Consider the following 27,171-nt stretch of genomic DNA (forward strand, 5'->3'; position numbering starts at 1 on the left):
CGACAAGGGTGGAGGAATAGTTTTATACAACACTATAGATTACAATAGTAACATTTTTAATATTTTATATTCTTCTGGGAACTACGAAGCCATTTCAATTAACCAAGTTAACATTGGTCATAAAAGAATAGATCTGGCCATTGAGGAATATTTGTTGGATAATAGAATTACAAATGAAATTTATCAATTCATTTGTGTTGAATTTCCCAAAATGGCCAAGATCGTAGGCATCCCCAAAATACATAAGAACTTAGAACATCCCCCTTTTAGGCCTATAATTTCTGGTTCCCAGTCTAAAACTTTTAAGATAGGGGTAACCATAGATGAATGGACAAAACATGTGTATCAGAGGGTTCACCACTTGACCAAAGATTCCTGGGATTTTCTGGGGAAACTTACACCGGATTTATGGAGAGAGGATTTAATATTCCTCACTATTGATGTTACTGACCTGTTTTCAAGTATTCCTAGAGATACAGGCTTGGAATATTTTTACAATAGTTTATGTAAATTTTCCACTTTAAGTAGTGACAGGGTCAATTTAATTGTCGATATGATGGGGTTAGTCCTTGACCATAACTATTTACAATTTCAAGGTGAACTGTTTAGGCAAACTAAGGGTGTAGCCATGGGCGCATCTTGCGCTCCGATTTATGCTAACATGGTTATGTTGGAATGGGAAATGGAGTTCATTTTTAAAAGTGAAATTTTTAACAAAATAAAGTTGTACACCAGATTTTTGGACGATTTGTTCATACTATGGAATGGTTCTACAGATGAGATTACCCAATTTATGGATTACATTAACAACACTACAACATTTTTGAAATTTACACACTCTATTGACAAAGTGGGGATTCCATATTTGGACACCTATATTTGTAACAATGGGAAGAATTTTATGTCTAGAATATACAGAAAAAGTACTTTTTCTAATGACTATCTTAGCTACGGAAGTAATCACCCTCCCCACATCTTTAGCAATGTATTCAAAGGGCAGTGCATTCATGCTGCCCGCATGTCTTCGGATAAGGAAGTCATGGAAACAGAATTGGCAGGTATTTACGGAATGTTTGTGAATAGAGGTTATCCAAAGGATATGTTAGACAATATCATGTTATACGCTAAAGGTGAATGGGGTAAGAAATATAAACCACTTTTAGGAGTTCCATTCTTTAACAAAAATAGGAATGAAGGGCTATGTGACAAGCATGTGTGTGTGATTAGATATAACCCCTATTCCAATTTAGTCAAGGAAATTTTAAACAAGTATTGGGACATATTAACATTGCATGAGAATGAGGGTAGATGTGTGGACAAACATCCCAAAATAGTGTACAAAACAGCGCTGAATTTGAAACATTTATTTGAGCAAGGAAGGATTTACAAGAACCAAGTTAGAGGTACTTCTAGATGTGGATCGTGCAGGCAATGCAACTATATAAACACTAGTAAGGTTATAAAACTAAATAATGTTACGAAAACACATATAAAAGGTTGCATTGGAAATTGCAATACCCAGAGAGTAGTCTACCTCGCCACATGTATATCCTGTTCAGCTTACTACATAGGTAAAACTGAAAGGAAGTTTAAAACCAGGATATACGAGCACCAATACAAGATCAAAAAGCAAGATATGAATAACGCATTGAGCAGACATATTTGTGAGAAAGGAACCGAACACAGTTTTAGGTTCGCCATAATAGACCAAATTGAAATGGGCAGTAGTGAAGGTAACTGGAAGAATAGATTATCAGCATTGGAAAGTAGATGGCAGATCCTTTGTGATGCAACAACTAACCCTGGGTTAAACGATTTTATAAGTATAAAACCCTTCCTTCAGTTAGATATGTGAGTGCTAGTCAGGTTACTCACTTATATAGATATATATATATATATATATATATACACACACATTTTTAGGTTTTAGAATGTTACTTAAATACACATATTAGGTAATGTGCACTTACATACATATTATTATATATTTTTATATATTTTTACATATTTATAATATTTAGGTACACTTTGTATATATTTTATACATTTTATATACATATTATTAGGTAATTTATACAAGTATTATTTATAGAGGTACATATTCCTCCATTCATGTATTGTAGGTCTCAGAGGTATACACATATTTTTTACCCTAGGAACCTTATTATTTAGTATTCACATATTCCAATATCATAGTCATACACTACACTTTATATACTAAAAGTTAAAAATTGCAGTCTAATGGCAGTTGACATAAGGGGGTATTTTTAGGCAATATTTAGGCAGTTTGCACAGTGTTGGTTATTGTACTTATTTTATATTATGCATAGTTCATACTATTTATTTTATACATGGTGTTGTTCTTACATATTGTGTTTTTATATATTGTGTATTGCACTGCAACTATTGAATGGATTTTATTTGACGTTTAAGAACTCTTTAGAACTCTAGTGATGTTCATGTATTTTGATGAACAAGTACCTGCAGATTGATGCACTCAGGATTTCATTCATATAGGTGTGTAGTTCTTTAAGAAATAATATGGTGTCATGTGAATGCTGGCGCCAAAATTTATTTAAATAAGGCAGTTGTACTAGCAAATATGGTTCTGAGGAAGTCTGATGTGTTACAGACGAAAGCGCTTAACCATTCGTTGCTGCTGTTTTATATTTGGTGCACTTTTGTGTTTAATAAAATAGAAGACTACAGTTCTTTTGTTGTCCGAGCCTTTGTGGATGCGTGTTGCTGACGACATCACTGGATAGTTGTTATTCAGTTGGATCTTCGTTTTTTACTTCATGTTTTCCAAATGGGTAGAAGCGTTTCCAACTAAAAGCCCAGATGCAGCTACGGTTGCAAAGGTCCTTGTTAAAGACATTATACCCAGATTTGGGATACCGGAAAAGATTTATAGTGATAACGGGACACATTTCGTGAACCAAACAATTCAGCAACTTAGTCGTTACTTCGGAATATCATTAAAGAATCACTGTGCGTATCACCCCCAATCTGCAGGACTAGTACAGAGGCACAATAGGGTACTGAAGAATAGACTTAGGAAACTGATGGATGAGACACAGAAAAATTGGGTGCACTGTTTGCCTTTAGCACTGTTGAGTATGAGAACTGTTCCAAATGTAAAGGGATTAACTCCTTCTGAAACTTTGTTTGGGAGGGCATATTATACACCTCACTGGAAACCTCTCATGTCTACAGAGCAAGAGGCTGACAGTTCACTTGCAGGATATATGAGGAGATTTTTGAATAACAAACTATTGCAGTTAAATTCTGCTTCAGATAAAGAGCAACCAAAATCAGAAGCACCAGTAGCCCCAGGCACTTGGGTCTGGGTGAAGATTACGAAGCGGAAGAACTGGAGCTCTCCTTAGTGGGAAGGTCCGTACCAGGTACTGCTGTCAACACCCACAGCAGTCATAATCATGGAACGAGCTTCCTGGATCCATTTGACACACTGTAAACTGGTTAAAAACTTTGAACTGGACAAAAACCTTGTTACTGTTGCACAAGAACAGAATGGCCAGATACAGAGTGAGTAGAGACACTGAACAATTTCAGAAAACTTGTACGATTGTTTTTGTTGCAATATTGATCACACTGTTCTTTTTGCTGTGGCCATACTTTTTCCCTGCCACAAAGGTGAACTGATTAGACGTAATGAACCAAACATAGACTGGCATCCGAACTTTAACACTTATCAGGCAATTACACGTGTATACGCAGAGACTTTCAATGTTTCGATACTGCTGGGTCCGTACGGCCATACCAACAGCATATAGGGGCTTGTTAATGACTGCTATCCCCCTAGGGGTCAATGAGACCTGGGGAAATCTGTTTTTTGACACAGTTGCTATTAAAGCACAAGATAAGGTCTCACTGTATTTGCCTGTGACACAAAAAGGAATTGTATGTTTTTATAAAAACGACTCCATCCAAGTTGGGTGGAGTAAATGTAATGTTACTGTACAGTACAAATGTTATAGAAAACCAAATGATTTGAGTGGATCTTGTAGTACACATTATGACTCATTTTTAAAATCTATGCATAAAACTCTTGATCAGGTACAGCACAATCCTGTACTTTTTAAACAGTTATCAGTGATAGATAAGAAAATGTTTCATGCAGGGCAGTCTTTTCGTAACAAAGTAATGACAAAGGTAGAGGACTGTTATTTTGTATGTGGGAAAAAGGCATATAAATGGTTACCGGAGAATTGGTCTGGCAGTTGTTTTTTGGGATACCTGGTTCCAGCCATCCGACACACTGCAGCCTTGCCTCAAGGGAGTATTCGAAATACTCGAGACGTAACCAAACTGACCGTTAAGAAACTGGAGAATCCAGTGGGACGAATCGAAGCATGGTGGAAAAACCATCGTAATGTGGGAACCAAACTTGTGCACATGGACTTGAGTGATGCTGTTATATCCTGGGCAGGTATATCACCCATGTATGGCAGAGTTAAATCAATCTGGGAACTGAGAAAACTGTCTAAACTTCTCAAAATAATGAGTAATGCAACTTTTTCTGCCCAACTGATGAACTGAATGCCATGAGAACTGTAGTGCTTCAAAACTGAATGGCTCTTCACTTTACCCTAGCGGCGAGAGGTGGGACTTGCGCTTTAATCAAAGAAGAATGCTGTGCGTTTATCCCTGACCATCAGCATGAGATCAACGATCATCTCAAGGTGATTCAGCAAGTGTCGGCCATGACCAAACCAGGCCCAAAACCTCTGACAGAGATTTTTCAGACTGCCTTTGGGGGGTGGGGTTCCATCTTTATGAACATACTGATTGCAATTGGGGTAGGTTTACTCCTAATAGGAGCTTGCATTTGTTGCGGAATCCCCTGCATGAAGAAATTAATTAAGGAACTCATAGATATATCCGTATCTGAAACTATGTATCAAAGTACTGAATTTCAAGAGCTGCTAGAATGTGAGACACTTTCATAAAAGTTAAACTAAATTACTTTCTTAACTGCAAATCCTAAATGGAAGAGGTTAGGAAAAGAAGTAAACTGTTTATCCTTTTTTTGAAAATAAAATAAAAAGTAATAACAGGAGGGAGATGTTAGAAAAATATGTATTAATATGTGTTTCCTTAATGACAAATTAATAATTGTTTTTAATATGCTTTGCATTCTATTTCTTATGCACTGTGATTTTTATAAATTGAGTTTCATATGAGGCCGAAAATAATCCTTATTGAAACTGCAGCATGCTTACTGAAATTTGCAAGTTTCCCTCTGACCTAGTAACTGCTAGCACAGCAATATTCTTGTTTAGGTCTTGTGGAAATGTACTTGAAAAACAGGTGTTAATCTGCTAGGTCAGAAGCATATGAATAGACAATATACCATTGAATAAATGTAATGATTTCAGACAGGCAACTTTGTTCAGAGGATGGGAACCTCTGCAGCTGCAATAGTTAGAGATAAGTTAGACAAAGGCTTTTTGGAATAATGAACTGCTAGCATTGTGTTTGATTTAGCTATAGTATCTTGAATGTAACATAACAAGTATCTAACGGAAAGTAACCAAGGCCATGTTGTTTTCCTCAGGATGTTTCACATAAAAATTGTTTAAATCAGCAGAAAATCATGGGAAAGATGGTCAGCAGATGATGACCAAAAGGTGGTAATTTGTTACGTCAGCATGGTAGGACAGGATTAATTTGATAACCTATAAAAATGAATGCATTTCCTGCTTCTGGTTAGACAAACTTTGTATTAGCACGTTTTTGTCTCCTTGCTGCAAGATTAAAGTGCCTTAACCTGAACCGACCGTGTTTTGATAATTTTTAAAGTATATTTTTCCTTTGACACACACTTAGTCTAAAACGTCACCACTGAATGAAACATACTGTCCAGTTTATATACTCTTTTCAACCAATGTTATTTTTAATGTCCTTGTGACTTGTTCTTCTGGTTTCTGTCTGTGTCATGAAAAAGTCCATGGTTATTTCATGCCCTTTTTTGGTCCTCGCTGTATTTGAAGATTTCACAAAAGTCTCTCCACGTCATCTTTGCGTCACTTGACCTGTCTGCATTTTATTTATTTAATTCTGCATCTGAAAGCCAAGAAAGTCAACTTCCTTTTTTTCTGTAACAGGATGCATTTACAGTAATGCCCACAACTATATGTTATTAATATCTAAGATGAACTTAACTGTTCTTGCAAAGCAAACCATATTATTTTGAAAACTGCTGTTTGGCCTTGCACATTTCCTTTCACTGTACAAACAGTATATTGGGGGAAAAGCATTTTAATTTACACAATATCTATCAATTCCCACTTTTTTTATTTAAGGCCCATGAAAATTGTAAGACAATTTACAACAAAATATGATCTTTAGTACTCTGAATCCCTTGGTTTGTTGCAACATATGAATCCCTTGCATTCAATGCTATCTCTTTAAAGAGTGTTACATTACCAACGGCGGTTACTTAATTAATACTTTTATTAACACAAATCTTATAATGACGATAAGAGCAATTAATGTGGAAATTATAGTACCCCACCATAGACACATAGCCGTTATTACTTATTTATTTTTAACTGTTTTTATGCTTCCTTAAGCAAGTTGTCAGCCTTGCAGTTACACACAAGCATTTCAAAATCTTGTCAAGTTAACCCTTGCTTTACAAGGCAAAACCTTGTATTAGAAACAAGCACTTTTTTTTTTGCATTGCATAATTTCATTATTTCTTTGGGAAAAGAATATTTAAAAGAGCAATTTACAGGAAAATGTGATCCTCTGTACTTAATAGCCTTTCATCATTGTTAACAACAGTTACTTTTTTGACAGTTTTATAACACATCTCTTCTGTTATATCTGAGATAGCTCCATAAGTTGCATTTGCTGTTAACTTTGTAACTTTCTATACTGCCTTAGTGGCACCATACCAGTGAAAAATTCAGCTCCTGAAATAACACCATTTCCTATGTCCAGCTGTTTTAAAATCTTTCCCTATTTTTTTATCATGAACCTCCCTCTTTTTCTGGTGATTTTCTACCATGTCCTCTGGTAATGTGTGAGTATTTTTTATTACTGGAACTGCATACTCTAACATAATTGATTCTATCTTCTCTTTTTTAAAAGAAGTATTATGCGTTAACTCCCATGCTGTTTTTATTTTATCAACTGTAAATGTTTTTTTTTTTATGGCTGATTGTTTTACAACTCTATCTTTATAAGATTTTTTAAACATAAAACCTGTATGTGTGACCTCTACAGGGACTGCATGTAATGGCATTTTTCCCTCTGTAAGGAATGTTGCTAAAACCCCAACAATCTGACTTGTCACGTGCCTTTGCAAACAAATTTTGCATGTCCAAAAATATATATTTGATTATGTCCCTGTTGTCATGATCTATTATATCTGAGTATCCCTTCCCATTTTTTCTTTGCAACTGTTTTAGATTGCCTTGTTCATATACTGCTATTATAGAAACACATTTTTTGCTAACTTCTGTGTAATCTATGTAAGTTTGTCTATGTGGAGCTTTTTCTCCCCGGGCCTCCGCTGAAAATGGACATGTATCTAGTCGGACTATCCCGGTAAACAAATGTAAAATAAATAAATAAATAAAATTTAGACTTTTGTAAGACTGTTAACAGACTGTTACTGTACTGATACTGTTTGTTATTAACTTACACTGATTTTTATGAACCAACATGGTGTGCTGCATTTGCTTGGATTTTTATTACCTGAAAAATGCTATTTGTTTAAGTTTTAATGACTCTGTACTTTAGTACCTGTATGTATTGCTGTGTATTATTACCTGGATGGTTGCTGTGTATTATTACCCGGATGGCAGTTACTCCAGTTTGACTAATGATGTTTTTGCTGTACTAGTTTGTTTATAAAACCGTTTTCTGTTATATTTTATGTAAGACATTGTTTTGAAAATATGACATTATGGTCTCTGTTTATTTATTTATTTATTTACATTTGTTGACCGGGAGTGTCCGACTGGATGTAGGTCCATTTTCAGCAGAGGCCCGGGGAGAAAAGCTCCACAGTCAAAATAAACAGACAGTAGTTACATTGGATTACACAGCGAATAACAATTTAACATCGCAATTAATTACAAACATATTTACAGATGAAGAACATAGTACTTCAGTAGACAACTAGAATCTTTATCTGTGAAGTACATAACAGACATTAACAAATGTTACAATAAGAAGTTCCTGCTGTATAATAAGTACTAGGCTTATGAGCATCTGAGCATGCTATAATCAAGGTAGTTAGTGGGGTAGAAATAAAGGTAGTGGATGGTTGGGGTGGGTGATAGAGTGGCAGTTGCAAGGGCATAGCCAGCATGTTTTTAGGTGCGCTTTTAGTAAAGTTTTGAAGTGGGTGCATGATGGTATGGAGGTAATTGTGGGTGGGAGGGAGTTCCATAATTTGGCTATGGCACAAGAGAATAGTGTTTCACCAACAGAGTTATTGGCTTTAGTGATCTGCAAGTGATTTTTGTTGCTGGATCTTAGTGGTCTGGTAATGCGATAGGGTTGGAGTAGATTCTGGAGGGATGGGACATTTAATGGATGGTTTACTAGTTTGTGGGTGAGTGATAGTTGATACCATTGAAGGAGGTGAGGGAGTTCAAGCCAGCCCAGTTCATCAAGTGAGAGACAGTGGTGACTACAGTAGCATGCCCCTGTGGCGAATTTGGTGATTTTATTGTAGCAGGTCTCTAGCTTGTTTAGATCACATTGTCTTAGGTTGGTATATACTGGAGAGGCATAAAGTAGGGTGGAGATAAGGTGGGAATTTGCTACTGAAATCTTTGCTGCTTTGGTGAGAAGTTGCTTATTTCTGTATAACGCTCCTAGTTTTTTGTGGACTTTTTTTTATGGTCATGGATATGTGAATGTCAAATTTTAGTTTATTGTCTATTTCCACTCCTAGCAATTTGGTGTGTTCAGTTGGGTATATAGTGGTGTTGTCTTTTGCTGTGATGTTAAAGTGAGAGTTGTTTTGAGTATGTTTGGTGGGTGGGAAGATGAGTAGTTTAGTTTTGTTTGGGTTGAGTATTAACTGAGCATCGGATAACCAAGTTTCAACAGAGGAAAAGGCTTCCTGTCTGACTTTTTGCAGTTTGGGTAGGGACTAGGCTGAGCAGATGATGGTAGAGTCATCTGCGTATTGTATGAGTGTGCCATGTTTGGTGGCAGAGGCTAGATTATTGGTGAAAACAGAGAAGAGTAGGGGTCCAAGGATGGATCTTTGGGAACCCCTATGGAGACAGGTAGTTGGGGAGATATGTCATTCTGCCATACAATGGATTGTTGGCAGTCAGACAGGTAACTCTGAAACCAGTTGGTGACTGATTGAGAGAAGGATAGGTTACTGAGGACAGAAATGAGTTGTTTGTGTGGGACCATGTCAAATGCTTTAGATAGGTCTAGGAAAGTAGCAGAGGAGAGATAGCCATTGTTTTTATGCTGAAGGATAGTGTTAGTAAAGGAGAGTAAGGCAGTGGTGGTGCTAATGTTTGATCGGAAACCATGCTGAGTATTGGAAAGGAGGTTGTTAGTAAGGAGGTAGTCTGAGACCTGAGAATGTATGCATCTCTCTAGTATTTTGGAGAGTGGAGAGAAAACAGCTATGGGGCAGTAACTGGTTAGTTCTGTGGAGGGGCCGCCTTTGTGGAGAGGAATTATATGTGATACTTTCCACAGTGTGGGAACGTAACCTTCTGACAGAGACCGGTTAATCAAGATAGATACTAGGTAGGCCAGAGCATCAGCTGTGATTTTTAGGTATTCACTTGGGAGGTTGTCTGCTGCTAATTTGGCGGGCTTAAATTTAGTTAAGAGTTTTTTTTTATGTTGGAGGTAGGTACAGGAGAAAAAGAGAAGGCAGTGGGGAGATTACTAGTTGAAGGTGTGGGTTGGAGGGGAGGGGGTTGTGTTGTTTAGCTAGTGATAGTATGGTTTGTGTGAAGTGTGTGTTGAATGAGGTAGCAATATTTTTGGAGGAGTGTGGGATGTTAGGAGGAGGGGTACTGACTTTACCTGGGTGGAGGATGTAGTTTATGGAGGACCAGAATTGTTTGGGGCTGTGTCGGGAGGAGTCTAGGGCAGACTGGTAGTATTGGAATTTGTCCTGTTTTATTAGCTTTTTAACTCTGTTGCGTGGTTCTAAGAATTTCTGTCGAGTTGAGGGGGTTTTGGTTTTGCGCCAGTGCTCCCAGGCTTTATCCCTGTTTTTCATTTCTGACTTAGTGGTTTTCTGTAGCCATGGGGAGGGTTGTGCTTTGATCCTGTTTGCTGTATGCATAAGCTGCCTTTGGAGACATACTGTAATTTTAATATGGGGGGGTTGACCCTCTCTTGTTACTATAGAACCTTTTGTCATTTAGGATTTGTCATAGGTACTGCCTTAAATGTTACTCAATTTTCAGACGTAGATGTGGACTTACATACCCAACATTTAATTGCATTGTTTAGTTATGCATATAACCATTTGCACTACTGTAAATGTATTTGTATTAACTTTACATTGTATCTGTATTAATTTTAACTTTATGTCTATATGGCTGTAGGTTATTTGTGTGTTTATTCTGAATCTGTCCTGGCTTATTAAACCAGTAAAGTATTTTTTTTTTTGTCTTTTACTGTCCCCTTTATTTAATTAATTAACATTAAGTTTTGTATACTAACATTGTCTTTCATTGCTTTAAAAGATTCCTGCACTTTGCTACCAACTGCTAACCTGTATTTTGTTAATTTATTGCTTTAATGCCTATTGCCTGCCATGATGTGGTATTTCATAGGGTATACTTTATTTTTTTATGTATCCCTCTGTGTTTGTTCCTGTGACTGATTGTCCCTTAATGTATTTTCCTTATCTTGGATTTCTTTCCCTATTTTTGGGTTTTGAAGAAGCACTAATATCTGCATAGATACCCTTTTGTATTTGACTTTTCTTTCATCTTTTGTAATATGGACAATTCTGTTTAATGTGACCTATTTTCTTACAAGCAAAACATATTACCTGTTTTTCTGAACTTTGTTGTGTATCTGTCTGTAACCCTGGTGGAGCAAAAGATGCTCGTGTTCCCCTTGTGTTTGTTTTATATGAGATCATGTATTACATCCCTTTCCTTTCACCACGTAGTCTACAAGCTGTTTTTGTACATTTCCTATGTGCATCTGCAAGGCAGCATACTTTTTTAAACTGTCTAGCACTCTGGTTTAATCTCTGAGTCATTAATTGTGTGATGCAGCTGCTTTAACATAACATTTTGCCTGACCAAAACATTGTTTTGTTTTTTCTGTCATGCTATTTAGACTGTCTGTAAAACAATTACGTCAGTCTAGACACTCACCTGTTTTAGCTGCTTGCTTTGCTATTTGCCAAAGCATTTACTGTAGCCTTTCCTGTATATTTTTTTACGTGCTTTGATTCTGACAATATTAAACTCTTCTTGTAAATCATTTTGGGAATTAATGCCCATAACTCTCTTACTGGAGCATGTTTAAATGGGTTTGCCAACACTGTTGATGATTCTCCTCTTGACACAAACTGGCATGTGAAAATGCAAAAAAAAAAATTTAAATAAAGTACTATTTGAAACAGACCACACAGTGTATGTTAACCATTGTTTAAATGCCAACATACTGAAACAAAATATTTTTTTTTTGCCTTGCCACTGAGGTAGAGTCTGTAATAAACAAGACTATTGATATATATCAGCAGGAGAAATAACTGTCATTTCTGCTGAACCCTGCCCAATGTAAACCTTGCTGTTGTTGTTAACTGTTTTGTTAGATTAACCTCTACAGTTTGTGCCCTTAGTAAATGTTGTTGGGCTCTGATTGTTACGTTAAACCATAAATGTCATTATGTAAAGTCTGAATGCTATGCTGAGTCTGTTTCTCTAAATGGCATTACTGTCCCTTACTACTGTCCCTAGGGAAATTTTGAAAAGCTGTGAAAACCTTTTCTTTAAAAGGTTAATATTGATAGCACACTGTACTATGGTAGAACTTTCTTGTGTTTGTGCATTTGCAATATTTACTATAAATAACATTTTTATGTAGTCTATTACAAGACTGACAATAATTACATACACTTGTACTGTATGAGATTTAGGTGACTGCAGAAGGTACATTTAACTACCCGCGGTGGTGGTGCTGCGTTAGCGTTGTCACCTCATAGTAAGACGCTGCCCGGCTCGATTCTCAGCTAGAGCGTCTTCTGCGTGAAGACATGCGTGAATGGGTGTACCTTCGTTGTGCGTCAGGGCTGGTAACTCTGCACGTAAAAATCAACTACCAATCATTAGCGGACCGGAGTTCCGCTGTGGCGACCCCTAACAGGGAAAAGCCGAAAGACACAACAATATGTGAAGAACTAACAATGCTAGAATGAAATAAGAAGTTATGTACTCACCATAATGTTCCATCTGAGTAGGTAGCTTCATTTGTCTGCAACCTGTGGGTCTTGGATCCGATATCGGATCCGAGCTGGCAACTTGTTTCAAGCTAATGGATCCAAGCTCCTAGCTCCTCCCCTCACCCATAATCCCCTGCCAACCCTCCATGACCTCAGATCGAGTTTGCCCCTCAATATGTACCCAAAAAAAGGGTATTCCAACTAACATAGATCCGCTGAAGGCCAGGGGGAAGGAGGGGGGGATGGGTGCAGACAAATGAAGCTACCTACTCAGATGGAACGTTATGGTGAGTACATAACTTCTTAATCTGAAGTAGGGACTTCATTTGTCAGCAACCTGTGGGACAGAGTCCCCAGCTACCTGAATCTTGGGTGGCCATCATGGAAGGATATTGCGGAGCACCGCAGAGCCAAAGGATGCTCTCCCTCTAGAAATCACATCCAGTTTGTAGTGGTTAATAAAGGTATGAAATGAGGCCCAAGTGGCTGCCGAACAAATATCATCCAATGGAACTCTAGATTTGAAGGCAGCAGAAGTAGAGATGGAACGAGTGGAATGTGCGAACTCCTTCAGGTGCGGGTCTCCCAGAGGCTTGGTACGCTAATGGGATACATTGTGAAATCCAGCATGATAGGGATACTTTTGATATTGCTTTCCCCAAATTAAATTTGGCAAAAGAAACGAACAGCTGGTCGGATTGTCTATGACCAGCTGTTCTATGAGTATAAAAACGTAGCTGCCTATGAACATCTAATGAGTGCAGCTTGTACTCTCCTTTATTCTGATATTTAGGAAAGAAAACCGGTAAATTTATGGATTGATTTATATTGGTTTCTGATGCTATTTTGGGAAGGAAAGAGGGATTGATCCTGAGGTACACTCTGTCCGGATGAAAGATCAAATAAGGAGGCTTCACAGAAAGAGCTTGAAGCTCCGAAACTCTTTTCGCAGAAGTAATGGCTACAAGGAATGCTGTTTTCCAGGACAAGTATTTGAGATCTACTGAAGCAGCAGGTTCAAAAAGTGGAGCAGTCAAGGCTTGAAGAACTAGTGAAAGATCCCAAGGTGGTACGGCTTCTTTTATAGGGGGTCTAAGCAAAAAGGTGCCCTTGAGAAAGGTTTTACACAACTTGGCCGACATCAAGGGTCCTGTGTCATGTCCCACATGGTAATGGGAGATGGCAGCCAATTGCACTTTGACAGTTGAGCAACTAGCGCCTTCCTGAAAAAGTTTGGTTAGGAAGTCTAATATGGATGGAAGAGGAGCCATAAAGGGATCTAGATTATGATGCCCCGCCCAGATGGAGAAACGTTTCCATTTACTGCGGTACACTTTCCTGGTGGAGGGCTTATGCGCTGCCACAAGAATGGCTTTGACTGGTGAAGAGATACCGGGAGTCCTAACTAGGAGTGGAACTGGAGCAACCAAGCTGTCAGCTTCAGATTGTCCAGATTTGGGGTCGGTAAGTCCGACGGATGGGAGATTAGATCCGGACTGGGATCCAGAATCCAAGGGGGATTCACTAGGTGAGACCACAGGTAAGGGAACCAAATTTGCAGAGGCCAGAATGGGGCAATGAGGATCATCCTGCTCCCCAACCGCGAGGCTTTCTGTAAGAGTTGCAGCATCAGGGGTAGAGGAGGATAGGCATAAAGTAGACCAGGTGGCCAAGCATGCACCAGAGCGTCTCTTGGAGTTTCCCCTGGAGGGGGAATCAGAGCGAAGAAATTGCCGCATTTGGTGTTTGAGGGAGAGGCAAAAAGATCGCAGCAGGGTTGCCCCCATATTGCGAATATCTGCTTCGCTACTAGTGGGTTGAGAGACCACTCGTACGTGGTAAGAAGGGTGCGACTGAGTTTGTCTGCTAGGATGTTGGCCCGCCCGGAATGTGCGTTGCAATCAGAAAGCGGTTGGTGGAGATCGCCCATTCCCACACTCTCATGGCTTCGTGGCTTAGAGGGTAACACCTGGTTCCCCACTGTTTGTTGATGTACCAGACAACCGACATGTTGTCCGACTGAATTGCAATCGTTCCTATGGGGAGGAGATTCTGAAGTGCTTGCAACGCGTACAGCACCGCTCTCATCTCCAGAACGTTGATATGCAGGGAGGTCTCTGTATCATTCCACGTGCCTTGGACCGTCCTGCCTGAATAATGCCCCCCACCACCCGAGGCGGGAGGCATCCGTGGTCACCGTGGCGAGAGGGGGAGAGGTGCAGAAGGGTCGGCCCGTATGGCGGTCCGGAGCATGGAGCCACCATAATAGAGCCCTCCTGCAAGCCTTGCTGATAGTAATGGGGTGATGGAGAGGAAAAGACAGAAAGGACCATTGTACTAGAAGGGTCCACTGCAGTACCCGCATGTTCAAACGGGCGTATGGAAGGAGCGTTATCGCTGCCGCCATGGAGCCCAGCGCCCACAGGACCAATTCCGCCGGTGGAGTCTCTGATTGGATGACAGCCCGCACATGAAGTTGCAAATTCCGAAGTCGTTCGGACGTTAGAAAGGCTTGTAGCTCTCTGGTGTCTATTCTGGCTCCTATGAATTCTATGGCTTGTGTCAGGGCCAGAAAGGATTTGTCAGCATTGATGGTGATGCCTAACTGTGGGGCCAGGTGGAGAAAGAAATCTCTGGCTGAGCAAAGTAGATGCCTTGTTGGGGCGGTCAGGAGCCAGTCGTCCAGGTACGGAAAGACCTGTATTCCCTGGAGTCTCAGGTGGGCCGCAATCACTGCTAATACTTTGGTGAACACCCTGGGGGCTGTGGTGAGGCCAAAGGGAAGGACCCTGAACTGATAGTGACTGGCACCCAGCCGGAAGCGGAGGAACTTCCTGGATCGTCTGTCCATTAGAATGTGGTAGTACGCATCCTTGAGGTCTATAAAGCACATCCAATCGTTCTTCCTTAGAAGGGGGAGAATAGATTGAAGAGTGACCATTCGGAATTTTTCCTTGGTTACCGACAGGTTCAAGCGGGACAGGTCTAGAATCGGTCTCAAGTCCCCCGTCTTTTTTGGCACCAAAAAGAACCTGTAGTAGAACCCTAATCCGAGCTGGTCTTGGGGGACGGGCTGGATGGCTCTTTTTCTTAGCAGCTGCTGAATTTCTGCTGCTGCAGCCTCCCTCTGATCGGGTGGTACATCGGGGAGGTTCTTGAATTTGGGGACATGAAGTAATGGGATTTTGTACCCTCTGGATATAATTCGAAGCACCCAGCGGTCTGTCGTGATGGACTCCCATGCCGCTAGGTGCTCCGAGAAGCGCCCCCCCCCCGACTGCCTCCAGAGTGGAGCAGTCGGGCAACCCTTCAGGGCTGCTGCGTGGGCCGGTCGGAGAAAGGTTCTCTGGACCCAAAGTTTCTTGGAGCCCCTCTGCCCCTGGGGCGGCGTCCTCCCTGTCCTCCACTGCCACGGAAGCACTGGTTGTCCGGAGCAGGTTGGGAATGTTGCGATTTCCAGAACCACATCTTCTTCTGATCCTTTTGGTTCGTCGAAAAGGACCGCTGGGGCGCAGAGAAGCGGACTCCGACGGCAGACAACGTCTTCCCGTCCTTCTCGCTCTGGACAAGTGTCTCGCGAACCGTTTTGCCAAACAGGGCAGAACCATCGAAAGGGGCGTTCACAAAAGACGCTTTAAAGGGCTCCGCAAAGTCACAATGACGGAGCCAGGCCTGACGTCTCATGACTAGGCCCGCTCCGCTAGCCCTAGCGGCTCCCTCGGTGGCGTGGGACAATAGCCGCATAGAGGTATTTGAAATGGATCTCAGAGTGGCCATTCGGGTGGAGTACAATTGTTTGTCCTCCGCCGACATGGACTCAGGGGGGGAGGCAGCGTATTCTTTGATAAGATCCCGCTGCATCCTGATGACATGTGCCATATAGTTCAGAGACCTTACCGAGAAGGTCACTGAACTAAAAACTCGCTTCCCTAAGCGGTCCATCGAGCGGGACTCTTTGCTCGGTGGATGGACTGAGGGGCCCTCCTGAGCTAGTTCCCTCTTCGTGGCTGCCGCCGTCAACATGGCATCTATGGGGGGACCCTTGCTCCAGTGCGACCGATCTGAGGGGGGCTTACTATCCTGTCCGGGCGTTTGGGTATTGGCTCCACGGTGTCCGGGTCCTTCCACGCCCTGGTGGTAATAAGATCCACCAGGGGGTCGGCCGGAGGGGACACCCGAGGGGTAGACGGGCCTGCTTCGAATGCCTCCAGAAACACGGGCTCATCGGAGGAAGACTTGGGGGCAGACCACACACCTCTGATCCTCAGCATCTCCATGATGTCTCCAAAGGAGACATCCTCAGGGGGTGATCTTGGGGAGCCTTCTCCTTCATCCAAGTCCGTGTCCTCAGTTAAGGACTCAGGGGAGTCCATGTGCCTCCTCTTGCACTTATGCTTGCAGGGCACTTCCTCGGGGGAGCTGTCTGAGGAGGCCTCGCCAGCAACATCCTGTTCCAATGGAACTACCTGGGACATTGAAGCAGGCTGTCCCTTAGGCCGGGTGATGGAAGCCTGGCCCAGCAGAGAGGGAGTGCAGGGTGGAGCCGAGACAAGGGCCGGGGGTCCGGATGCTCTCAACAGAGCCCTCTCCACTACATCGAAGGCTGAGGGGGAACCACTCTCTCTGGGCTCAGAGAGTCGGCTCCCACTCAGATCCGATAAAGGGATCGGAACTGGCGCCGAGACCATCGGATCTGAAGGACCAGTGCGCTCCAACCTGGACAGAGCCGAAGGCACACTGAATCCCTCGGATCCAAAGCTCGGGCCACGGCTCCGAGAGGTCGGATCCGACAGGCTCGAGGGCAGGGTCGGATCCGAAGTACCAAGTACTGTCGGCACCGACCCACCCCCGGCTACAATGCTGCTCAGCTCCGAACGCTCTGCACCCGGGTAGCGGGTCGGAGAAGGAGCAATTGGAGCGAAAAATGGTGTCGAGCTCCCCCCCCCGAAGGGGGGGCAAGAGCACTCCCATCTGCAGCTGGGCCTGGATGAATCTTCGCATCATCCGGTCCAAGTCTGCATCAGATATGCTGAACGTTGATCTCGAAGAGGCCACCGAGGCAGGCCTGGAATTCCGCCTCGATGGAGATCGGGCCTCCTCCTCCTCGGGCCCTGGGGAGAAACAAGGAGATTGGAGCAGAGGAGGAGGAGACCTAGAAGCAGTGGAGGGAGAAGCCCGCTTAGCTGGCGGGGCCGAAGCGGAGGCCTCGGCCCGTTGCTTGTGGTGCTTCTCCCTCAGTTTCTCCCTCCTAGCCTCCCTGTCCTCCGGCGCTTTAGCGGGCGTTTGAGTCCTGGCCGAAGGAAGGGGGGCAGGAATGGCAACAACCACAGCCTGTGGTAGTGCCACGGGAGCAGCGGAGGCCGGAGCCGCGTCCAGGGACAAAAGTTCCGCCAGGACCAGCTTCGACCTCTGCTCTTTCAGTGCCCTGGGGTTGAACGGTGCGCAAATGGTACAGCCTGAGGTGAGGTGTTCAACCCCAAGGCACCGAACGCACCGAGTGTGGCCATCAGCCGGGGAGAGCTTATGGCCACACTCGGTACATTTAGAAAAAATGGCTTTTGGGGCCTCAGCCATACTTAAAAGAAAAAAAGGTAGTGCTACACAAACACACAGGCCCCAAAAACACAACACACACACTCACTAACGACCAGTGAAGGGAGGGAAAAAACTAAGTAAAAGAAAATTTTTTTATACTACAGGGAACCTAACTCTTACACACTTTATTTTTTTAAAATAAGGTAGAGAATTTGACAGAAAAACACACTTAACTGATGATTTTTCTCTTGAGCTCAATGGAATCCAGCTATCCACAAGCACGGCAAACTAGATCTGAGGTCATGGAGGGTTGGCAGGGGATTATGGGTGAGGGGAGGAGCTAGGAGCTCGGATCCATTAGCTTGAAACAAGCTGCCAGCTCGGATCCGATATCGGATCCAAGACCCACAGGTTGCTGACAAATTAAGTCCCTACTTCAGATCAAACTGTTTATCAGAATAGGATATATCTTATGGTATGGCTTACATACTAGACTCCTGTGACAAGATAGACAGAAGTTAGGAAAGTTACTTTCACATAAAAAACAGTCTTTATGAATTGCTGTACATTTTGTGTGTGGATTATAGGCATTTATACGTTTACAAACACAACTGTTATCTAATGTCTGAACATGAAACATTTCAGATTTACATTTCATGTCTCACACAGAAGGTTTAAACCATGTAAATTTATATATACAATATGTGAGCACTGTAAAGTTAACTGTCTGTACTTGCATCTATGTTATAACTGTGAAGAAAGTACCATAATTTATGCAAAAGACAAGCAGGTGATCAGGCTGAAGTCAATCTGGAAAAGGACAGTGTTTCTCTACAGACGAATTGTAGGTGGTCCGACGCAGGACAGCTTCCACGGCGGTGCTCTGTGTCCACCAACAAAGTACTGGAACTGGAACTGTTTCTCTGTTAAACCACTGGAACTGTCAGTCTGTTGAACTAACGTAGTAAATAGTAGGGATCCATCTGAAATATTAACTGCTGGTAACAGACATATGGTCACAGCCATTGGCCAAGGCTCGCCACTGAAGAAATTTATTTATTTCATTACTGAAGAAAATGTCCAAAGGTAGACCAGACAAACCCTGTACTACTGTATCTGTTATTCTTTATTTGTCTCACAACAAATTCTTGCCAAACAGTTAATTCTGTCAGAGCTATTTCAATTCTATTATAACACAGCTAGACAGATGAATAGACTAAGGCACACTTTGTCTAAGACGTCACCCCTGAATGAAACATACTGTCCGGTTTATATACTCTTTTCAACCACTGTTATTTTTAATGTCCTTGTGACTTGTTCTTCTGGTTTCTGTCTGTGTTATGAAAATGTCCATGGTTATTTCATGCCCTTTTTTAGTCCTTGCTGTATCTGAACATTTCACAAAAGTCTCTCCACGTCATCTTTGCATCACTTGACCTGTCTGCATTTTATTTATTTAATTCTGCATCTGAAAGCCAAGAAAGTCAACTTCCTTTTTTTCTATAACAGGATGGATTTACAGTAATGCCCACAGCTATATGTTATTAACATCTAAGCTGAACATAACTGTTCTTGCAAAGCAAACCATATTATTCTGAAAACTGCTGTTTGGCCTTGCACATTTCCTTTCACTGTACACACAGTATATTGGGGAAAAGCATTTTAATTTACACAATATCTATCAACACTGATGTAATATATCGACATACACAACAAAAGACTGGGAAAAAATGGAAGTCGCTTTAAACAGATATTCAGATGAGATGATAAAGCTGCAAATATCAGAGGTCAAAATGAAAAAATGCTGGCTGAATATGAGACTGCTCAGGAAAAGATGTTTAAAAAAATAGAAGTAGAAGACAGAGCACATAGGGAAAAACTGAGATGTTTTAGCTATACCAGAGAAGCTGGAAGGAACGGACTGCATTAATTTTATGAAAGCACAAATTAGCAACTAGACTGGTTTTCCACAGCAGGAGTTGTTAGTTGAAAGGGCACATCATGTGTATACTCCAAACCTGTCTATAAGAAAGGATCCTAGACCTTTAATAGTAAAGATGCAATCCTACCAGCAGAAGGAATTAATCTTGACAAAATGGTGGCAGAAGGACAAAGTACTAAATGTGGGAGACAGCTCAGTGTTTCTGGAGAATGATTACTCATTGTACACCAGACAGAAGAGGAGAAACTTTATTCCACTATTCAGGGAATGTTGAGATGCAGATTTGAGATTCAAACTGCTGTACCCAGCCGTCTTCATGGTATTCTTTCCTGGAAGGAATTTTTTTTTAGATGAAGTACATGCAAAGGAGGAAATACAAAATTTGTCCAACAAAACGTAAGCTGTGAAACAGAAGGAGATGCTGCTTCTTGTTCTTCTGGTAATAAAGACCACATAAGGACTGTAACCGTGAAATTTCAAATTTTCCAAAGTAAAATGTTGGAGAGAAGGAAGGGAGCGCGAGAGTTGACTAGAAAAATCAAGAGTACATTCGAAATGAAGCAGACACAGGATTTTGGAGATGAACAGTAATAAAACCAGTAAATTATTATGTGACTACAGTGCAAAAATTATATTTGTGAAATATGACAGCAAGAAAATCTGGAAATACTGGACTTTTTCAGAATTTGTTGGACTTATGGGGGACTCTAAAACATATGCCCTACTTCATGTCATTACTGTTCAGAAAAGTGCTTTGGGGAGGGGAACAGAAGGGAGAAAGTTAACTGTAAGTAAATATTTTTTCTTAAATAGTACCAATTTTGTGGCATGTGGATTTCTTTACTTGATGTAAGTGTAATGGGGGGTGTAAACTGGTGCTGCTGTTTTTTTTTCCTTCTTCTCTCTTTCTTCTTGTTCATTTTTAAATGTAGGCACTGCAAAGTAAAAATGTCTGGTTAAAAAGCATGAAAAAAGAAAACTGAATGTGCTTTTTCTCATTCCTGTATGGGGGAATGACTGGATTAAAGAACTTAGATTGATTTAGTGACAAGTTTTAAGAAAGAGCATGTAAATGAAAAAGAATTGAATATTATGAGACTTTTTTTAACAAATACATTTATTCTCAGCAACAATTCTGCAGCTGGTCTTCATGTTTCCATGGAAACAATCTGATAAAGAGAAACTGGCTCCCTGGTTCTCATGTCTCCATGGAGACAATCTGATAGAGAGAAACTGGCTACAGTCTGGTGGAGAGTGACTGACTGAAAGAAAAAAAAAAAAAGAAAAACAAAGAAAATAAAAATTAGCTATGAAATAATGTTCTCTGAAAGCATTCGGGGGTTTTCCCAAGGTAGATAATGTTCTCTGAAAGCATTCAGGGCTTTCCTAAAATAGTTAATCCGCTCTGAAAACATTCAGAAGTTTTCACAGCTGGAAGAGCTATAAGCATAAGACAAAACCAATCGGCACTTAGTAGAAGCACAGGTTGCATCATGCTTGGCATGGTTAACCTTTCTTTTAATTTAACTTGTCTGTGAGTGTGGCTGTCAGCTTGGGACTGTTGTTCCTATTAGGAGGGTAAAACTGCAATATTTGAAGGTGTACATAGTTTATAGGTTTTAGGGGGTATTGGGGTGTATTTCTGAGGAATTTCAATACAACAAAAAGTTTTATAAGATGTGACATAGGCTCAAATGGATATGACAAGAAACAACTGTATAAAACATCAACCTGCCAAACAATGTATGCATGTAACACAAAAGCTGGAACTAGACATTTAACAAAAAAGGTGTTACACATAAAAGGTGGGACTAATAACTGTTTAATACAATGATACTTTCTTTAATGTCTTTAAATGTAAATGGCCTCACAAATAAATACAAACAAGAAAGAGTAGTGAACTGTGTGTATCTGGCTGTAATGTAGAGTGCAAATAGCTATGTTACAAGAGGCACACTTAGAAAGAACTGAACATGTGAATTTGATAAAGAATTATTCAGCAGACTACCTGGGACAAAAGAAAAGAGGAGTATTTATATTACTTGTATGAGGAGCTCAACAGTGATAGAAGAAGATAAAAAAGATAATAATGGCAGATTTGTAGTGCTAAGGGGATACTGGCAAGGGAGGACAGTTACACTGGCATGTTTTTACATTCCACCTAAAACTGCTATAATGGAGCTTAAGAAAATTCTGGGAGAAATAATCAGTTTTCAGCCAGGAATATTACAGGTGGGGACTGGAATTTGATTTGCAGCAGTGAAGATGTGTCTGGGGGGCCCAGAAGGGAAAATATAACAAAGGAGTGTAGATTTCTGAAGAAATGTATGAAAACATTTGATATGGAAGATATGAATTCAGTAACAGGCATTCGGAGTGAATTTACATATTATTCCCCAAGATATAAAAACTGGACTAGGATAGACAGAATTTACATTTCACATGAACATGTGCATTTAATTGAAGGTTTTGATACTAACCCAATAACTATTTCAGATCATGCGCCAATAATAGCTAATATAAAAGCACAGGGTAATGAAATAAAAATGAGACACTGGCACTTTCCTACCTATCTGTTGAAAAGCAAGGGACTGTGTAATGAAGATTATTTAGGAGCTGTTAGGATAGAAATTTATTCTGAAAATATAGCTAGGAAGTGGGATAAAATTAAGGTGGAGTTTAAAAATAGGGTGGAAATAAAAAAGGAGCTAGAGTTAAGAAGTAACAAGAATTATTTAGAGGGACTGACAAATGTTAAAGTACTGCAGAATAGGGGGAATCTAACAGAACAAGAAGATCATCAACTGCAGAATGCTAGGCAGAAAATAAGGAATTACCTTGATAATATGCACAAGCTTAGAGAGATTGCTGTTAGGCAACTGCATTTTTGATAATAACATTAGAGCACAAAAACTTTTAGCACAACGACTCAGGCAACAGAAAGTAGAAAGGGCTGTTGCCAAATGTAGGGAGCCTATAACAAAAAAGGTAACAAGAGATTGGGTCTATATTAGAACACTGAACATTTGAAATGTCGGGTGTTCTAATATCGACCCGTTTTCAGTGAACGCTGAAAATATCGAAGTAACAGGAAACCGAATTCTTTCCTAGGGAAAGAATTCGATTGTCCGTTTCTGTTGCTTCGGTATTTTCAGCGCTCTGGTGGAAAGTTACGGGTCAGGTTCAGGTAAGTGTACGATTGTGTGGACCTGTGGGTTAGGATGGGTTAGGTGAGTTAGGGTTAGGGCGGGGGTCAGGTAAGTGTGCGACTGTGTGGACATGTGGGATAGGGCAGGTTATGTGAGTTAGGGTTAGGCCACGGGGTGAGGTGACTGTGAGATAGTACGGACTTTAGGGTTAGGATTTGGGTTAAGGTAAGTGGATAGTTAGTGGTGTTTGTATAGTTTAGTGGAGGATTAGGTGTACGAGTTTAGGTGTATGTGTGTGGATTGCTGTTTGTTTAGTGTGCTTGTGTTGTGTGTATGTGTTTTGGAACAGCAAATCTTTTCCCTAGGAAAAAATTCACTGTTCCGAATGTTCGATGTTTTTTTTTTTTTTCAATTGCTAGGATTCGATATTAGAACACTCGTCATTTTGAATGTTCGGTGTTCTAATATAGACCCCAAGAGATCCTGTAAAGATATTAGAAATATTTCAGAAATTCTGTGAAAATCTATATAAAACAGAAATATGCAAATCAAGATACAAATGGAAATGTTTATGGAAGAAGTAAATATGCCAAGGTTAGAGGTAGATGAGGCTCAATCTACAGGAAAGTCCCTAGGAATAGATGGCACTCCTGTGGAAATTTGGAAGCTAGGAGGAAAGAAACTGATAAAGATCTCGAAGGTTTTGTTTAACAGTATCTTAAGTGGAGAAGAAGTTCCACCGTGCTGGAAGAAAGCAGTGGTAGCTGTAACACCAAAAAAGGCTAAAGATCCATCAGATCCAGCTTCATATATGCCTATTTCAATACTAAACCATAATTATAAAGTGTTCATGTCTACAATGGCTAAAATAATGGCAAAGGTAATGCCAAAACTGATAGATATGTATTAATGTGGATTTGTGGAGGGGATGCAACCAATTGACAGCATTAACAGAACACCGATGATCCATAGGGAAGCAAAATGTAAGAAAATACCGTTTTTGGTGGGTCTTGATGAAGAGAAAGTATTTGTCAGCGTAAGCTGGTTCTTTGTGAGCAGGGCAATTGAAGCATTTGCATTTCCTGCAAAAAATTATAAGCTTGATTAGGAGGATATATGAGGGATCAGAGGTGAAAATTAAAGTGGGTGGGGTCCTCTCTGATAATTTCTGCTTGAGCAGAAGAAACAGGCAGGGGTGTCCTCTTTCCGCTTTATTATTTGAATTATATTTAGACCACTGGCAAAGAAAATAAGGGACTCAGAAATTCAAGGATAAAATTAGTATTGCAGTCAAGAAAACCTGTCTTTATTTGCAGATGATATCATTTCATACTTGACAAAACCAGAAAAAGACATTGCAGTGCTGTGGAACATTTTGAGACAGTTTCAGATCTTTTCGGGATACAAAATTAATGAAACTAAAACAAAGGCAATAGCGGTAAATTATGTACCCACACATGAACTGGTTCAGGAATACCCATACTTACGGAGACATGATAAAATGAAGTATTTAGGAGTATGGATTAAAAATGATTATAGTGTGGCAGCTAAGGTTATGTGGGAAGGGACTAAAAAAAGATACAAAAACTGAGAAAATGGAAACTTTGTTATATGGATATGGATAGTAAGATACAAACAGCTAAAATAATTTTAGTCCCTTTAGTCTTATACACAGGTCAGGGATATGTTTATCAACCAGAGAAGTTGTGAGTAGCAAGTAATACAGAGCTGAAGGACTTTATCTGAGAGGGGAAGATGACAAGAGTCAAATGTGATAAGCTGGTTTTTCCATAGAACAGGGCAGACTGGGGTCACCCAATTTGAAAAGGTATTACAGAGCTACACAGTTAAGGCTCCTACACATAGCACAATCAGAAAACTATAATTCAGAGAGGAAAGGGATGGTGATGAAATAGGGGAGAAGCTAAAGAAACAAGGAGAGACTGGGATTTTGGATGCAGGCCTTTAAGGAGAATACCAATAATCTTACAGAATATTATATCCATAAAGTAGCAGAAAGTATTCTAAGAACTAAACCAACATGGGAATGCAGAAAAGAGATTCTGCTGATAGGGATAACTACGATTAGGGATGCATACAATAAGCAAGAGGAGGCTGGAATTTATTGGAGAAAAATGGCAAAGGAACCAAGGTAGTGGGAGCAAATAACTAGAGAAGGAAAGTTGATAGAATGGGAAGACGCCAATAATTTATTTGGACTGCAGGTTAGAGTCTGCCTTCCCTATCAGGGATTGATATCAGAGTACAGGCAAAGAGAAAGAAATAGGGGGGTCCTAAACAAAAGACCAGTACTGGTAGAGTTTTTAATAGAATCTAGAATAAAAGCTGCCATTAAAAAAGGAATAATTAGTACAGCATATAAAATATTGCATGATAACTATAAGAATCTATCAGAGAAGTTAGAAAGGATTGGGAAACCACTGAATAAGCAATTCATAAAGAAACAATGGGAAGATATGTGTATATCATCCAAATATGCAACACAATCTAGAAGATTTAGGATTTTTGCCTAGAAATGATTACATAGATATTTTTATACCCCAAGTAGACTCCAGAGAATTTTTCCTCAGGCAGACAGCAAAAGTTGGAGGTGTGAAGGGGATGAAAGAGGTAATTGGGAACATATTTTTTAGGAGTGTGGAGAGTTGGTGGACTTTAAGATTCTCTACGGGATGCACTGTCAGAGATGCTGGGTGGGCAGATTGGTCTGATGAAGGAGATCTGAGCTATGATACAGAATCGGAATTGCCTAGACATGATAAGGCCTTCCTGTATCAAAAAAGCAATTACTAGAAAATGGAAATCAAAATCTAAACCAACTATACTGGAAGTATTGAATATAGTAACACAGGTAAAACAATTGGAATTAAGATCTTTAGAAAAGGGTAGGAAATGTGGTAACAATACATACAAGGGAGGAATGAGGTTTAAAATATGGCAGGACTTAAATGAGTTATGTAATGTTTGAGTGAGAAAGATTGGGTTGATAATAAGTGATGTATGTTTGCAACTGGGAGTTTGTCAGTATGGTTTGTGATGTAAAATACTTGCAACTAGGATTGTAGTGATGTGGTTTGTTTTCATTTATTTAAATGTATGACTGCCTATGTAGTATAGTTTAATAAAGATGTTTCTTGTTTAAAAAAGGCAGGAATTGAATAATTTATGAAATATTGCTTAGGTTATATGAAATATAGCAAATATGAAGTATAGCAATATATGTAAAGTATGTTAATATAGTTTGATTACTTTTATATGAATGTAAATTTATGAATGTAAATTTGCCTATGTCACAAGTGATAATTCAATAAAAGTGTGTGGAAAAAAAAAAGAAAAATACCAAAAGGAGATGTAGAATTTTCAAAAGTTCAGCTTTTGATGGGCAGAAGATTAAGGTCAAAATTATCAGTTTCATTTCCATTACTGGTTATACATATCTGGTATTACAGTTGTGGAGTAAACTGAGACAGAAAACATTTTAGAAGACAGCAAAGAACCTTTCTGTTTTGAAGGAAGGAGGGGAATAGATATCAGAATGTTGCCTGAAAAATGTCAATTCAAGTTGCCGTTGCTGGCTATCATAAATGACTGAAATCCTAATTTGTAAGAAATGATGAACTGCAACTCTACAGAAGAAACCATAGACAACTGTTAGAGATACCAGATAAGGTTCTGAATCAACAGTTTCACAGAAGTTGTAGGATTCATTGACTTCATCTAGTAAATTTATTCCTGAAGCTGGTTCTATTATTTTGTCAGAGCTACTTCAACCTATGTACCAAAAACCCGTTAATGTGAGTGGTGACAGTCAAACACATGGTGTAAATTGTTTACTGGATGTAAACATGGTAGTAACTCTGCATGCTTAGTTAAAAAGCAATTCAGATATTAAGACAATAGTTTGTTACAGATTTCAGTTCATTCAATTATGTGCTCAAATGTACATGGTTCATGTCATGTAGCTATAGCCATTGTGCAGTTACATGAAATAATGGATGCATGTTGAATTGCCGAAAGTTGTTTCAGTGAACACAAAAAAATAAAAGCAGTTTACCAAAACCACATTCAGCAATATTAAAAGTTTTTTT

This window comes from Protopterus annectens, chromosome 5.part0, assembly GCF_019279795.1.
Source record: "Protopterus annectens isolate FY-2018-M chromosome 5.part0, PAN1.0, whole genome shotgun sequence".
NCBI classification, from domain to species: Eukaryota; Metazoa; Chordata; order Ceratodontiformes; family Protopteridae; genus Protopterus; species Protopterus annectens.